This window comes from Strigops habroptila, chromosome 1, assembly GCF_004027225.2.
Source record: "Strigops habroptila isolate Jane chromosome 1, bStrHab1.2.pri, whole genome shotgun sequence".
Taxonomy (NCBI): domain Eukaryota; kingdom Metazoa; phylum Chordata; class Aves; order Psittaciformes; family Psittacidae; genus Strigops; species Strigops habroptila.
The window spans coordinates 146,135,989-146,153,197 of record NC_044277.2 but is presented as its reverse complement, the minus strand read 5'-3'; the positions used below and the strand labels follow the sequence as shown (position 1 = coordinate 146,153,197).

Sequence of the window (17,209 nt, the reverse complement as noted above, 5' to 3'; positions counted from 1 at the left end):
TCTCAGTTTTGCTTTGTTTTGGGATTCTCCACCTGACATTAGTCATGGATATTGAAAGATACAAGAGAAGGATATTTTGTGGTTCTAGAGAGGTAATGCATATGAATAAAAAAGATTAGGAATACACAGTCAGCGTGTATTCCTTATGTCAGCCTTCATAACACTGCTATCTCTTAACAAGACAATCCTTGCTGGTTTTGGCAAATGTATTAGCTGAAAAACAAAAGGCAGCTGTAGTTAAGCAATCTCAAACTATTAGTAAATTTGAGCTTACGGTCAGGAGTTCCCATGTCCCACCTGAACAGCATAATAGCTCCCCATCACTTCTGCAATGCACATTTAGGCTCATGCTAGTACAACCAAAGTGCTACATGGGAAGAGTATTCTCCTGTTAAGTGAGGCATAGTCTCTACACTAACTTTCAGGACAGGTACAAGTATAGCAGTGACCTCTCTGCTGTTATCTGTCCTCTCATTATATATTCTCTGTGAACAGTAGTAACAATCTCGGTGTCTAACAGAACTTTGCATCCAGGCTAGCTAATGTCATACAGGAATTTTCTTTACCTAGTTCTCCAAAACTGTTATTTACAAGGTAGAGTCTAATACAGTGGTGTGGGCTTCTGTGTTTTGGATTCTTTTTTCTTCTTTTCTTTGGGGTCAATATCATAATCAAAGAAAAATGTGTTTATATTCAAGCTGGCTATAGTTTACGTAATACATCATCATGTGGTGTGTATGACTGCATTCACTACTTCTGTGTATCTTACAGAGCCAGTAAATTCCAAAAAGCAGGTTCGTCATGTTGTTTGGTTAAGCACTTTTGCAATATTTCCTCTCTCTCTCTCTGTTGGTTTTTGTTTTGTTTTATTTGCCAGCCTGAGTCACTGGTGCTTTGGCAGCACAACAGAACTCATATTTCATAAGAATGTGGCAAAAAAATCTGGTTACCATCTACCCTTACTAGCCTGTCTTCCTAGCTGTATTAAGGGTGTGATACAATTACTGTTTTCAGATGATCACTGTAGATATAACTAGCCGGGAAAGTATCCCTCCCCATCCATCCAGCCTCCTGATAGTAGTAATATACTAGCAGCCACTGCACCTCTGTGTCTTTGAATGACTCAGGCTTTTCCTCTTTGCAAATGAGCTTCCTACTTGCACTGACAGCAAACATTGTCATGATAATTTTCTTGCTTGATGTCTGCTGATTCATTGCTGATGCAACAAGTGCGAAACCTGCAAGTTACTTCCAACACAGGCCCCTCTCAGTAGCACTACAAACTCACTTCAGTAAAAACAGAGTGGATTTATCTCATGAAGTCTGTCCTTGAGATTTTGGCTACCCAAATTTCTAGCGGAAGCTTCTCTCCTTTCATGCAAACTATATCAATTCCATTGGATAATTTAAAATGCATCAGCCGTTCTGCTTTGGGTAATTTGGTAATATTTATTTCGGCATTCAATTCCCTTAACTCTCTGTTACTACTTATCCTGATATTGGAATTCTTTCAATGGATGTATGAATGAGCCATGTTATGCACTATGTCTAAATTGTCCAGTAAGGCCTATCTTTTCAGAGTGCCAATGAAGCTACCACCACCATGAATAAAATCAGAGAACTGTGCCTCGCCTCTCTTAAGTGTGTAAATCATAATGCAATCCTAGGGGAGAACAAAAAAACCCCAAACCTTTAACACTCCAAACTGTCAATCTCAAGCTTGTACTGCAGTTAATCACGAAAGCAAAAAACCAGTCTACTGCAAGATGGTGCTAATTCAGACCCTCTTTCTCCCCATATTTTTTTCTCTTCCTGTCATTTCTCTTCCACTTTACTTGCTCACCCATGGCTCTAATCTTTAAGGATTTTAAAACAATGATGGCTTTACCTCTATGTAAACACAACTGGTGTAAAATGTGGTATATTATTTCCAAGACTGAAAAATGAGTCCTTATTTTTTACAATCAGTCCACCCTCCTCTGGATTTGGTTCCTCTCTCCCACAGACTCTTTCATTTGCCCTCACTCTTCCCAGTCTGTAACACACCATGCAGAACTGGCCATGCTGACGCAGCATCCAGCATGACTAACACAAACCATCCTCTAGCACAACTTACGAACCTTAGCAAGCCAGAAATTTAGTCATGCCTAGGAATGGTATTTGCAAAGTATGTCTACATGCGCAAAATTAATAAAAGCATTGCGATGCCACCCAGCAGGCTGACACAGTGTCCCTGCTGCACAGTAAACCAGTTCCTCAGACAGTGCTTCTCGGGTGCTTAGTCAGCACTATTTCATTAGAACAGCTGTGTCAATGACTTTGCTTGTGTCCACTTCAGTAAGCTGTGCAGCAGTAAGGCGTTACTATACAGGGAAATAACTTTTCAAGCATTTACATGACTAAGGCCCATTAGCTTTGCGAAGGCCAATTTTCAAAACTGGTGTACAGCTGGTGGAACCAGGATGCAAGTGAAGTATTTTGCAGAGGGCAGAAATCTGCTTCTTCCTATTGCTTCTCCTGTTTCTCTTTCCTTTCCTCTGAAGCTACTGCATTTTTTGGATTAAACTGTTTATACTAATGTAAAGGGTAAGAACTTTTTATGACCTCATTTGAGTTGCTTTAAATGTCTCCTGGTATAAGCCAGATCAGAATCCGAATTTTCAACAGGGAAAATCAGCATGGTTTGTGTAAGTACAGTGCAAAGAACCTCAGCACAGCATACCAAGGATATACAAACCTCATTCTTTTCCTTTGCAGCAGAGCTCCAACAGCGTTAATTCCAGAGTCCTCAGCAATAAAGAAGACAGCACCGACTCCAAAACATTACTTTTCTGAAACCTGTCTTCTTAATGATGATTTTGTGTCATCGATTTCATACTATTACAAGGAAAAATTTACTGTCCCACTTGCAGTCCACATAAGTGATGCAAATATGCTTGGAAGTTCGTATTTTATTATCATAAATTAAGGTTACCTACACTAGGTATTTTGGTTAAATTTGTTCATAGGTGGCAAACAGGTTCATGTAAGTACTAATCCCTGCATCAGTCAGACCTTCACACGACCTCCAATCAGCTCACAGCTGAATAAAACTTCCTTTCTTTCAATTTCTACTGTGTTCTTCTCTCTGCAATGTCGTTTGCCAAGATGTTTTCTTACGAAGCTGAAATTCACAATTACAGCAAGATTTCTAACTAGGTCCTTATGACGGTCACGCTTTAATCACCATCAAAGTTTTCACTGTTCACCTCGAGGTAATGGCTCTTGATGTGAGTAATTCAGAGGAGAGCCTCGCAGCTTGGTTTAACACTTGCTCGACACAAGACAAGCTGTTAATGCACAGCTGTGCCATCCACTCAGGCTCCAGGACTGGGAGCTCAAATAGCGACTGAGCTCAGTCTGTCCAGGACACACCAGAAACTCACATTTCTCATAATTACAGAAGCAGCTGCGTAGTTATGGATGGAGGAAAGTCTTAGCATGTCTAATAATGGTGTCATCCTGACAGAATCCAACAGCTCTTCTGGCACTGGAATAACCTCGGGAGGGCTCGGAGCAATGGCCCCTCGGGCAGGGGCCTGGCGGGTGAGGAGATGGCGGTTGGCCGGTCTCCGGCCGCGAAGGGGCCGGCCCCCCAGCTCCGCCAACCTCTGCCGGGAGACGGCGCCCGGACCCCGCGGGTGCCGCAGCGCGGCTGGGCCAGGCCCCGACCTGCCCCAGCTCCTCTCCCGGGAGGGAGCGGCCGAGGACGCGGCCGGGTCCAGGTCACCCCGAGCTCGCCCGGCCCGGCCGGCGGAGAGAGGCCCCGCGGCGCTGCCGCTACAGCGCCCTCCCTCCGCGGGGTCCCTCGCTCGCCTTCAGGGGAGCGGAGGGAGGGAGCGGATGGTCCCTCCCGTCACGATCACCTGCAGACTCAAACTCCCTGCGGACCCCAAGATCTCCCCGCGGCTCCAGGAGCCGGGGCGGGGCGAGCCGGGCCCTGCCAGGGCGGGGCTGGCGGCGAGGGGCGGCGCCTCAGCGCTCTCCGGGCCGCGCTGGGGTGGGGGGGGGGGCAGGCAGCGGCGGCGGCGGCAGATCCGGGCCTGGCGGAGGCGGAAGGGGCGGGCGGACGCGGCCTGACTCTGCGGGACGCGCGATGCTGGTGAGTGCGGGGAGGCCGCGGCGTTGTGTCGCAGCGAGGCCGGGCCGGGCGCGGGAGGAGGTGGCGGCTCTGCTGGGCCGAGGCCGCGCGGGCCTGGCGGAGCGGGGCCCGGCACTGAGTCACGCTACGGGGAGCGAGAGCGGGGCAAGGGGAGGCCGGGCCCGGGCCGCCCGCCCGCCCGCCTTTCTTCTCCCGGGCGCGCACCTGGCTCCGGAGTGAGGGAGGCGGTGGGAGCTCTCGTCTGGCCCGCTGGCGGATCCGGCCCCGGGAACCGCGGGCCGGGCTGGAGCGAGGAGGCCGCTAACTGCGCACTCGGAATGCATCGCCCCCGTTGGGGCGCGGGAGCCCGCCCCGCCGGCTGCCCCGGCCTGCCCGCTCCCTCCCTCCCTCTCTCCGGCCCGGCCCCAGCTCTCCCTTCCGCCTCCCTGCCCTCTGCCGTGACCGCGGACCCGCGTGGCCGGGGTCGCCTCGGTGGCTGCCCCTTGCCTTTTTCTCCCGCCCCGAGGGCTCGTAGACCTCGGGCCCGGCCTCCCGCAGCCCCGAGCCCTCGCTCAGCCCCCGGCCCCGGGACTGCTCACCCCAGCCATCCCAGGCCCTGCTCTCTGCTGCCCATGAGCTTTTGTCCGTGACCTCACTGGGCACTGTTTTAGGGTGTTCACGTGCCTGCTGTCCTCCCTGTCCTCTGCGCTGCCTCCTTTCATCTTCTTGTATCCCAGCTATCCCCAGAGCTCTAGTGACACTTGGGACTGTCCAGGAGCTGTTTGGTTGTACCTAGAGAAACTCACCTGTGTCCCCAGTACTGTTGTGGCTGGGGGATATTCCCCCCGGCTCCTCCTTGTCACCTTCTCCAGGTTTCTTTCACTGTCAAGGACTGTGCACCAGGCTTCCTCCCCTTGTTGCCACCTACTGTTGTGGCCTTACCAGGGAAGGTGCCCCCTGTAACCTTTTATCTGTCTGCCTTTGTGCATTTGTTGCCTCCATCCAGATTACTAGTCCTGCTTTTTTTTTTTTTTGTCATTGTGAATAATCGCCTCCTTTGCTTCCCAGTGAGTTTGCCACTAAAAGCTAACTTTACTTACTGGGATCCTTTCCCATGCTTTTTTATTTTCAAGTTATATTCCATCACCATCATTATTCCCCTATTACCTGTCCCCTTTCAGTTTTCTTCCTCCCAGTAACTCTTTCCTTCATCATGTTTTTTTGCCTTTCTGATCTTATTTTCCTGTCATTAAAACTTTCCTTGTGATCTCACCTAATATGCTTTCCTTTCCACATACTCCTTTCCTTTGTAGACTTGCGTGCTGTCTCCCCCACTTTGTATTTAAATCCTCCAGCTGTGCCTTTGAGGAGAAAGGAATTTAACCCTAGTATATCTGTATGTTTGTTAGTCAGCACTAAAAGGACACAGATTACTTACTTGGTTTACCTTATCTTGTTTTCATTTGTTTTCTTACCGACTTCTCAACAACCTTTTCCCACTGTATGTGTTCATATGTAATCATATACTTCCCCCTTAATACACACATACCCTGATGCTAGTCCGGAGGGAAAAAAGGATTTCTGTCTTGGAAATCCTTTGGGCAAGACTAGGAGGAATGGTCCATGGCCACGTAACTGAAATTAGGCCAAATATTGTTTGTAATACCATATTGTGAATTGTTACTTAGTTGATATGGGGTGTGTTTGGGATGCATCCTCTTTAGAGGAGTAGTAAGATATTTCATAGGTACCCTGGTGCGTAGTTTTTTACTCCGGACATGCTCATGGTGAACTGTGGTAACGTTGTCTATTGGTGGTTAGGTGTCTGTTGGATTGACACTTCGCATCTCTGCTGGTGACTCTACTAAAAGGAAAACTTTTCCCCCCTGCTTTGTGGCTTCTCTTGCTTCTCAGCATTTGCTGCCCAACTTCTTATTTTACATCTTCCTTAGCTGCTGTGGTTCTTAAGATTGGTTGCATTTTGGAGTCATATCATCGCCATATGTTTGAGGTGCAGATGAAACACTGGACTTGGTTGTCTCATGGAAGCATGGAGAACATCTGTGATCTTGGGAGTAATTTATACACTGAACTCTAGAATCCAGGTTCAGTGCCTAGCGTTGACACCTTCTTCTTTTCTCAACTGAGTACACGCAAGTCCTTGTAACCTGACAACACTTAGAGCAACTGAACTAGGCTTCTGACCTGAATTATCCCTCTGGAGGAGACTTTCATTGCCTATCCAGGGGTCACATAGAGAAGTTTCTTAGTTTTGGCACTTAAATGAGGCATATGCACCCCAATCCTTGACTGACAAAATAGTTGTGCTCGCTTAACTAAATGAGTCATCTTCCACCTTTGTCCTTTATACAGTGGTTTGAACTTGCCTTATAAACATGGGCCTGTTACATAGACTGTCGGCATGAGAAGATTGCGTTGCTTTAATTTAAATCATTTAAATTGATTTAAGCTAGGTTGGTGCACATCTTTGTCTGGATACTGATTTGGAGGTGAATTTAGCTTATTCTTAGCCTTGGTGCAAGCTCTTACATTCTAACTGTATTGTTATGAAAACAATACTGAGTCCTTTGAGAAAGTTACCTCAGATATTCAGCTTAAAAAGTGTTTTCTTATGACTTATATGTTAAGATCTCCAAATACTTACTTTTCATCTGCTGTGTTTCTCAAGTAGTGCTTAGTTTTGTGTACTCACAATTATTTCGGTAGGGCCCAGCTTAATGATGAGTCACATCCTGGGTGTCAGTGGTTGTGTGAATTGGGTATATCTGGAGTCTTCATCTTGGCATTAAGTTTAGGGTTGTTTTTTTTTCCTTAAAAAGAATTCCAAGTGGATGAAACAGCTTTAAAGATGTCCCCCTTGCTCTTATACCACTCTCAACATCAAAAATTTGCATCATGAATGTGAAGTGAGAGGGTTGTCCTAGTAAGAAGTTGTCAGTGCGTTACAGGTGGATACCGATATCATGTGGAGTACGCTTTTCAACCACGATTTTCTAACTCACTGAGGGCAGAACTGGATTGAGGTATAAGGTGGCTGCATCAGTGCTTCTGTTGTACTTCCCATGCTGTCCAACAGGGTCTGTCTGTGTGCATCAGGAGAACAGGGTATGTGTCCCACTTGGATGGGCATGCCAGGAGGACGTGCACAGGCAGCCCCAGCAGCTTCCAGGTTGATACAGTCTTCCTGTTGTGCAGAGCTGGAAGAAAGAAGAGTGTGGAAAATTTGGTCTTGGAAGTTCTACATATGCTTTAGGAATGCGAGAACGTGCTTTAAACAGACTGCTTAGGTGCTAGCATTGTAAACTAATAAAAACTTCTAATTACTGTGTTTTTCAAGATAATCTCCATGTAAAAAAGTGGTGGTGGGAACCACCATTGAGAGGCCTAGGTGAAAGATGTAAGCTATACAGCATGCAAACTTAAACTGCTTTTTCTTTTTGATTTGTCACAGAGACCATTGAGTTTCCCTTACTTGCTAAAGGAGAACTTTCAGTAAGGAAAAGGCAAGCAAATGTAATGGTCGGAAAATTATAGAGAGCTGTTGAGCTTGTCTACGTAAGTAACTTGCTATTTTATTGTAAGAGTTGTAGGTTTTTCAGTAGAAGACTACTACACATTGACTTGATGTTTTCTACAACACTGCAGTTCACTTCTGCTGCAGACATGACAGTGGAAGTTCAGGCTGGATATAAGGAAGAAATTCTTTACTGCGAGGGTGGTGAGGTGCTGGCACAGGGTGCCCAGAGAAGTGGTAAATGCCCCACCCCTGGCAGTGTTCAAGGCCAGGTTAGACAGAGCCTTGGGCGACATGGTCTAGTGTGAGGTGTCCCTGCCCATGGCAGGGGGCTGGAACTAAATGATTCTAAGGTCCTTTCCAACCTATACCATTCTATGAAATGACTTGATAATAGAACTGTCCTGAGCTGATATGCTCTACTTTAGTGCTGTAACTTCTAGCCTTTAGTGTAACAACAGAGGTAGAATATTGTCAGATTTAAACACTTGTTGCGTTATCTAGCATGAGTAGTTATATGAGGTTAGATCAGGGAATAGTTGTAGTACAGCTGCTGGGAAAACCGCTGGTTTAGGAAATAATGTGTATTCCAGTGGGTAATTTTCTGACAGTTTTCTTTTTACCCACAGAACCTCTGATGCCTCAACAGTGACCTGCTTCATATTGCTACCTCACCTCTTATAAATGATACAGGTCAAAACAAAATACATTTTTTTAAATAAACCAAACATTTATTATATTGCACTCTATTTAATGTAACATTTTTCAAATCCTTCTTCATCTATGAGCCTTGAAAAAAATAAATGAAGACTACTATGAAAACAGAAAAATGCTAATTCTATTTTGCGCTTCAGGAAACTGATATAAAGTAATATGTAAATTTTTGCCAGAGTTGGGATCTCTTGTATTTTATCCTCAAGATTGCTGTACCTTCTTTTTCAATTGTATCGTGGACTTGTAAAATGAAGTGTGACCAGCATTTTGAGGGAGGTGATTCTTCCCCTCTATTCTGCTCTCATGAGACCCGACTTTGGAGTACTGCATCCAGCACAAGAAAGACAAGGACCTGTTAGAGCAGGTCCAGAGGAGGACCACAAAAGTGATCAGAGGGATGGAATTCGTCTCCTGTGAAGAAAGGCAGAGAGAGTTGAGGTTGTTCAGCCTGGAGAAAAGAAGGTTTCATAGAGACCTTATTGAGGCCTTTCAGTACTTGAAGGGGGGGGCTTATAAGAAAAAGAGACTTTTTTTACCAGGGCATGTGGTGACAGGACAAGGGGGAATGGCTTTAAACTGACAGAGGGGAGATTTAGATGCGGTACTGGAAAAACATTCTTCACTCTGAGGGTGGTGAGACACTGGCACAAGTTGCCCAGACAAGCGGTGGCTGCTCCATCCCTGGCAGTGTGAGGCTTGGAGCAACCTGGTCTAGTGGAAGGTGTCCATGCCCATGGCAGGGGGTTGGAACGAGACAAGCTTTAAGGTCCCTTCCAACCCAAACCATTCTGTGATTCTTGAACAAAGTAGTGTAACTTTGTGAAATTCTTCCAAAAGCTCAGGAAAAAATAATGTTATCTTCTTCCCCTTTTGATGGTTCTGGTTTGGAGTCAGTATGGTTCACTGGTAGCTTGGTCTAGCAGGTATGAGGCATTGCTTGACATCAGTACTAAGAATAAAGGATCAAATATGTTTTCTCTGAGGTCTTTGTAGTAGTTATGCACTAAATTCAAATATCAGTTCAACACCGTTGACTTGTGTTTTTTCTTTAAGTTATAAGTACGTACACTTGATATAAAATGCTCCTTGTCTTTGGATTTCATTAGATTTCCTCTAGTTAATGTTGCTGTATGTCTCAAACTTGGTGTTACTATGGAGGAGAGATGGAAACTTTATTCACACACAGGATGGTGAGGATCGCGATGATTGAAAGCTTTTGCCATGTGGACAGCTTCTCACTCTGCTCTGGTAATGCACTGATCTTTGGAGACATGTACATGCTTCTCCCATTTTCGTGGAGGTAGTGGTGGTTTTGCTAATGGGACCAGATGTATTTGAGTAATTAATATAAAAGGTAAACAAAAGTTATTTTTCAACATTTAAAGCAGGAGCTATAAAACCCGGCGTTATTAGAGATGCTGTTTCAGCCATAGCTGAACTCAGAACCTTCTTGTTTGTATTTTCATTTTGCATCTGATGTGACTTGGCTTGCTCTGTGTGTTTAAGGTTGGACAATCTTAATGTGGATTAGAGTTCAGAAGGAAGACTGCTGATGTGACCTTTGTTCACCCTGGCTTGCTCTGTAATTTACATTTAATTTCATATGTAAATTTGCAAGCTCCTCTAGTCTCACAGCAGTGGAGTCTCACTGTCATCTGGAAGTTTTATCTAAAGTTTTGGAGGACTAAATTGAGGGGAAAAAGAAGGTTCTAGGAAATAGTTCTTGTTTTTTTGACTGCTAGTCTTTCCATCTTGCTTTTCATGGTAATAATGTCATGGGCGAACGTTCTGCTTGCTTCTGGGTAGCCAAAGGAGAAACTTTTACTGTGCAATTGAAAATGCTTTTTAAAAAGTTCTGCATTTTCTGAAGAAAATAGACAGTTTTCTTACTGTGGTTTTTTCAGAGATAATATTGGAAAAGTTTTGTTGTTTCTGATGGCGTGCCTTTTGCTGGAGTGCCATCACTAATAGGAGTAGTATAAAATCAAAGTGTGTATGCTTAAGTAATCAAATTGATTTTGTTAGGTTCTAATGCAGGCTTAGCTTTAAAACTTAATGGTGCAAGCTAAATCAACATGAAGCAGGATTTAAGTGTGGCTGTTAGGCATGTGTGTCAATTTGAACTTTTACAGAATTAAGTTAAGCTGTTTCACTTGTGTACCAGGCACAGTTGCAGTCATCGGAGGTCAAAACAGATTAAAATTTTGCTGAAAATTATGCTGAATTTATGTGGAACTTACTTTTTGTGAGGTATAAATTCTTTGCTATGAGTTAAGGCTGTTAATTTGAATCGGAGAAATCATGTATGAATCCCTTTCAGGGCTTTAATGAGAAAGTTCTTTTTCTTGCTGGCTGTGGAAGTAAGTGTGCTTTGTCAATGTTATGAAACATATAAGAGCTGTACTGTTCACTGCTAACAATGTTTGCAGCATTTATACCACAGTAGGAATCTAGATTGTTAGCAAATATATCTGTGCACTTAATGTAGACCTTATTTATTAAAAAGAAGACAAGAAAAAAACTATCATCCCTGCAAGTGTTCAAGGACAGGTTGGATGGGGCTTTGAGCAACCTGGTGTAGTTGAAGTTGTCCCTGACCATGGCAGGGGGTTGGAATGAGATGAGCTTTAAGGTCCCTTCCAACCCAATCCATTCTGTGAAATGAATGTGAGTAACTGCAACAGTCCTTGATTTGTAGTCTGTTCTACTATATGATAGTTGCAGTCCTCATCACTTCTGAACGAAACATTAGCATGAAGGTGAATATAGGAGGATGCTCTTCAGTGCTTAAGCCATGCTCTTGTGGTATATTTGAACATCTGAAAATGTCAGACTGTTTGCAAGACGAATCGGTGTGACTGTAATCTTTATTTATAAGTTGAAGTGGCAAACTGCATTGCCTTGATCAGCTGAGCTCTTGCAAAAGTAACAAGATGGAAGATGCTGTAAAATTAGCAAGCTGTTGGGAAGAGATTCCAGCCAGATTTGTTTTGCGCTTGTTAATGTTAGTACTTTTTAAAGTTACTGATAAGAACCATCACCTTCCAAAGAGCATGGGAAAACTTTGGAAACATTATTACAGGTGGATGGAGACATTATTACAGGTGTAAATTCCTGTTTGTGTCTAACAGGTCAGTATGAAACTGTATGTTGTGGTTCACTAAGTGGTGGTATAATGGAGGGGCATTTGTGTCAGGGTTCAGAGGCTTGCCCTGCAGGTTCTGGCAGAGATCATGCTGTGTCTGAAGTGGACGGTAAGACCATACCAAGATTTTCTTGGTGGAGATCAGTAGGATCTCAGTGTTTTAGCTTATTATGCTCGATTTAGTTAAAGTTTTAATAGCTATTAAGAGATTTAGAAAAATGGTTCCATGTAAGAATTGTCCTTGCAGGATCAATGTGGTCTCTAAACTGGCCCAAGGTATTTGGGAGTTTCCAGAGTCTTCTCTATTTGTTCTTGCTAAATTGCGTTTGATATGACTTGCCACTGCTGCTTTCTCTTTTTTCTTTTTCTCTTTATTTCTCAGAAAACGAGGTGTATTATTCTGTCTTCTGCTTGGCAATGTTGGGTATCTAGAACTATGTTTTCATGGCTTGTCCTCCCTCTTTTTCCTTTTCTGCATTTTCCTGTCTGATTCAAGAAATGTATCTTCATGTGCGTTGTCCTTCAAGGCTTATGTGTATTTTTTTAATGCAGGTTTTATCCATATATGATATTTATATGTGATTTATTATTCTCAGATAGTGGGAATACTCAGGGTGTTTTGTCTTGTGTAAACCTTTCATCCTTCTCTTCAATGTGCTCATATCTTGATATTTCTGCACAGCGTTACTCTTTTCCTAGTCTGCAACCTTCCTTTTTCCAAGGTGTAAGAGCTGAGCATAATCAGTGTTTTAAGAAGCTGTCAGGCTCAGTTAAAAAACACTGGAGGGTCTGCATCCTCTTTGTAGCACAGGAAAACCTGAGACCTCAGGTTAGAAAGGATGTTTCTGCTTAGGAGTAGGTCTCCAAGCTTTGATGTAAGGATTACTTGAACAGCAAAAAAGTGAATTCTCTCCAAGGTGGCTAAACAAAACCTGAAGTTTTACCTGTATAGTAGTGTGAAGGATGTAGTCCCTGATGTTATTTACAAAGTTGATGTTAATGCAGTAAGAATACCATGAAACTTTTCTTGTTGGCAGGAATGTTAATCATGACCAAAGTTTACTTAGCTGCAACTGTAGAAGGAAGAGTTTGCTTGTACAGATACATAGAATCATAGAATAGTAAGGGTTGGAAAGGACCTTAAGATCATCTAGTTCCAACCCCCTGTCATCAGCAAACCTTGTCTAGTCTAGACCCAGCCTTTGTTTTTTAGGCAGTATGTATATATTTTTGGGCAGTATGTATATGGTGGGGTTTTTTGGGCTGTATTAGCTGTTGCATGACTGTAGTAAGATCTCAGTCAAAAGTTGCAGGAACCGTTTGCTACAGGAAGACAAGAGGAAAGCTGAAATCATAAAGTAAAGGAAGAATGTAAAAGAGCTAATAAAAGAATAGGTAAAGAGAAGTGGAAAAGCAGCACATCCAAATTTGCTTGGTGATCTTCTGAGAAATAGTCATTTATGTTTTGGAAAAATCCTTGTAATCAGGCATCCAAAATTAAAACCATGTCAGTTAAAAAGGCTTTTAGTGAACAAGATCATGCATAATTTAAATAAGAAAGGTGTAAGAACAGCATTTCCAAGTTGCTTCCATATATTCTGCTTAAATTTGAAAATAAAGGTAAATTTAGGTGTCTTTCTAGCTATGAAGAACACATCCAGGGTTTTGTTTTATTTTTCAGGTGGCAGTTGTGTCATTAGCACATGAAGTAATGTAGGGGTGTATTTCTTTTAGCACTTTAGATATGATTGATCAGAGCTGTAGCACATAGAGGAGGGGGTGTGGGAAGAACACTGAAGCCTGGAACGAAGGCATTGTCAGGGAGGTAAAGTAGCAACTCCTCAAACTTTATGCCAAATTTACACAACTGGATATTGAACTACTGGCAAATTAAGCATGCTTGCTTCTACTCTAAGCTACTTTTTAAATGCTGCGCAGGATGCTTTTACCACCTAAAGACAACTTTTAGAAAGGAGGAGTGTATGTGTGTATACATGCGCCTTCTCATAACGAAATTAACTCTGTTGAAAATAAGATGAACTAAAGCTTTTCACACTACATGTAACTCAGTATTCTGTAATAATACAGAGGAACTGAACATTGTAATCTGCATAATTTGTCTCTTAAATATCTTTGATATTGACAAGGGAGAAAAGATTCCAATATTTCTCTTCCTGTACTGGTATGATATCTGGAATAACCAATTTTTGCAGTAGGTGTGGTTTCATTTTGCTATAGACAGATTCTCCATATGTTCATTAATTACACATTTGTAGCATGTAAAGTGCGAAGGACATTACACTTGCTCCTAGTCTTGCTTTAGGGACTGGGTCACTTTACATGCATAAACTATCTGCCTAGTTTATAGTCTGTATATTTAGTGACCTAAAATACTTCTGGACAGAAGTGTCAGTGCTCTAAAATATTGCATGCAGGATGATGGCTCAGCTAAGCTATGTTACGTTACAGTTTTGAGCTCATAATGGTAACTTCAGCTGAAGTCAAGTAAACACAATGCAGATACATGGGTATAAAAAGTGTCTCTGAAATCATAAATTGTGAGTGTGAGTGATTGTAGGGACAAAATAGAATTACTTCTCTTGTCTTTTTCCACTCTAGCTAATGGAGGTTGCGTTCTTTAGGATTCAAGAGACATTTTTTAACTTAGGGCAAAGTAGTAAAAAGTTAAAGACATTTTTAAATGTCTCCCCACCCTGCCCCAGTGCTTATATCTGATTAGTCATGTAGATTGTATCTTACAGGAAGGAGGTGTATTCTCAGCTCTGTGCTTTGCATTTACATGCCTTTTCAGAAGGTGTGTGTTTGCATGTTCAAGGTGAATCTCAAGCCTGGTTTGTAGGATGGATCATTTGCAGTGTCCCATCTGTGAAACTGTCTGTTTGGTAAGAGAGGGTATATGAATGATAAATTGACTTCTTTGATTACCAGAGGGGTTTGGTTTGGTTTTGGTATGTTTTATATCAAGCCTAACACTGAAAACAGTAGATGTGCCTTTGTATACTTATTGCAAGGCAAAAACTTGCCAAGTATTTTGATATGGTAATACTTTGGGGTCACTTCAACTATAGCAATTTTGAAATGTATGTGAGCTAGAGTATAAAACATCATCCAATGTCTTAAGCTGATTTAAAATAGTATAAGAACAAGCAAGCAGTTTGCATTAGAACAAAGGTAATGCTCAATGGGCTTCTGTTTGAGTTGAAAATACTTGTGTGCTGGTGTTGTATGGCATTGGTTCGATGAGTATTGCATTTCTTGGGTAAATAACCTTGGCTCACTGTGGAGGTAGCAGAAACTTTGAGGGAGTGAAACTGTTTGGGAACCTTATGGAGTGTTGCTCCTTACTGAATGCAAGAGCTTCCGTTGAATTTCTGGATCAGACTTGCTGAAATACAGCAACAGGAGAGCAGGATAGAGTAAGTCAGAGGATTCAAGCTGGAAAAATGGTGAGGAAAGAGTTTGGCAAGAGGAGTTTTATGTCACATTTTTAAGTGCGTGGCCGTATTAAACTTACTCTTTTTTCTTATCTTTTGAAGCCAAAGATCAAATGTTTATTGTGCTTTATCCTTGTCAGCCCAGAGGGCTGATATTTTGCTTGTAGTGGCCTTTTAAGTGAACATGGTCACTGCACCAATTTTTACAAAAGATGTCAAACCACAGCCAGTGTCCAAATTGTACTGTGCTTTTGTTACTGAGAAACTTGCATTCAGTTTTATAAAGTTGATTTGAAGCAGTGTACAGAGGTGAAATTCTGACTTTAATACACACTTGTAAACTTTAGAAACCTTGTAACACTAAAGGTCTTTGAGCTTCTTTTTAATGACATTCATTCCACTTTAGTTTATTAGTGAAGCTTGCTTCTCTTCTCTAATGTGTTTGTTTTTAGTGTGATTAAATCTCATCACCTTGGCTCATGCTATTAGGTGTGACAATAATGTTCTCCTCATGGTTGAAATTAGACAAAGGATAAAATACTTGGAAATTGCCAAGTCTAGGCCCTGTTCTTCTCTACTGTGTCTTCAGAAAAATGCTATCAAGGCTCTTGGGTTAGTTGGAAGACCTTGCTCTGGGCCTGTTAAGTTCTTACTGGGGCAAGAAGCTGACAACTTCAAATTCCATCTGTAACTGTTGAAGTAAGTTATCTTGGAAACTGTAATTTAGAAATAAGTGGTTGTGGGAGAAGAACAGGTAGTGCATAGGTCTTGGAGCTGTGAAGATGAATGTTGTATGAGGACATAGAAATGGTAGTCACTCCAGCAAATGGATTTAGATGCTGTAATCTGGTGGCTTTTATTATGTTTTTTAGATGAAAGTAGGGTTAACTTTCACATTTTCTTAATAGGCCTCATTCAGCATACACATAATTTTTCTCAGATGGGGTATCTAAAATAAATAGTGTTTATGATTAGATGATCAGTGGAAACAAACCCACTATTTTCTGATGCGATGTGTTTCCTTGCACGTGAGGTGTTTCATGTTATGTTCCCCGCAGTAATGAAAAGGAGGGAATAGAATCTCTATCCTTCAAGGCTGTTGTTCTAAAGTTTTGGCAGAAATTGTCCTTTGGAAAACTGGTATGGGCAGAAATGACAGTTTTGTTTGACAGTGTTGTAACTGCAGTGCTTGAAAGATAGGATGGCATTTCAACTTGCAGGGTTGAAAGATAGGATGGCATTGAACACTGTCATGCTGCTGCATCAAATTATATATGTATCAGCTGGAAACTACAGGGGTAGGGTTTTTTTTTTTTTAATGTAAATACAGTTAGTCCTGAAGATATAATAAAGTCTCTGTTCTCTGGTCCAGAGATGTTGCAGCTCTGGGTTTGTGGTCCTGTCCATGAAGCAGGTCACCAGCAAGCTTGATCTGTTTGGGCCAGAAAGCACAGTGATGGTCAGTTCAAGACCAACATGTGCGTAGTCCTGCCAACAGCACTTTGGAAGGTGAGAATGCTCACTGATGTAAAGGTTATGACTTAATAATTTTGAGGTTTTAAGGTTTTAATTTACCTGTAGGAATGAATGGTTCTTGGGAGGGCGCCTTGCTCTTGGCAGTTGTGCACAGCCCAGGCACGAAGAAATGGTAGACTTCTAAACTCTCTCTTCTCCCTCTCTATAAATGTAGTAATTGGGACGTTGGGTGAACAGATGCAGTGTAACTACTGTGGACCAGTTTTGACCTCCTCTCTCTACACATCTAACACCATCACTTAGTTAAACCACTAAATATAAATACTTGCTTTTATAAATTTGGTTTTGTAGTTAAAGTATTCTTATGTAGTGAAACTTTGCTCCTGTTAAGGTAATGTATTAATAATTACCTATATTTTTCTTCCTGCACATGACTGAAAAAAAATTAAAAAAAAAAATAAAAATAGTAGTTTATAGCATTATTCAACTACTGCTTCATTTCCCAACTGTGTTAACTAGTAACTAACTGGAAGAAGTAAATTATTTGAGTCTAGGAAGTCAGTGACATGATGCTATCATTCTGTATTCATGTGTTTAGTTGTGAAATTCAAATTGGAAGCCAGCTAAGTGATAGTGAGGTAATGTTGTTAAATGGAGTGGAATTTATTGCTTAAAGAATATTTGTGTGTAATGGACTGCATGAGAAAATAAAAATCAAAATTAAGTTCTTTCACATAGCGTTGTTTTTGATGGCTACTTCCTGA

The 17,209-nt window shown here is 42.1% G+C and overlaps 1 protein-coding gene and 1 long non-coding RNA gene across 5 annotated transcripts in view; one reads left to right on the top strand and one right to left on the bottom strand.

The window, feature by feature from the left end:
* The window catches only part of LOC115617759, a 69,729-nt gene extending 66,167 nt beyond the window's left edge, over positions 1-3,562 (bottom strand). For both annotated transcript variants that reach the window (XR_003994659.1, XR_003994660.1), the window contains exon 1: positions 2,738-3,562. This is a non-coding gene — a long non-coding RNA (uncharacterized LOC115617759). The remainder of the gene's footprint in view (positions 1-2,737) is intronic.
* An 89-nt stretch (positions 3,563-3,651) lies between these two features.
* Positions 3,652-17,209, top strand: part of CUL1 (cullin 1) — a 51,841-nt gene continuing 38,283 nt past the window's right edge. The window contains exons 1-3 of one of the 3 annotated variants that reach the window (XM_030508604.1): positions 4,042-4,141; positions 7,593-7,696; positions 8,285-8,348. The gene's annotated coding sequence lies outside the window, so the exon portion shown is untranslated. Of the gene's footprint in view, positions 4,142-7,592; positions 7,697-8,284; positions 8,349-17,209 lie in introns of all 3 variants that reach the window. The other 2 variants (XM_030508612.1, XM_030508594.2) reach the window with 2 other exon arrangements.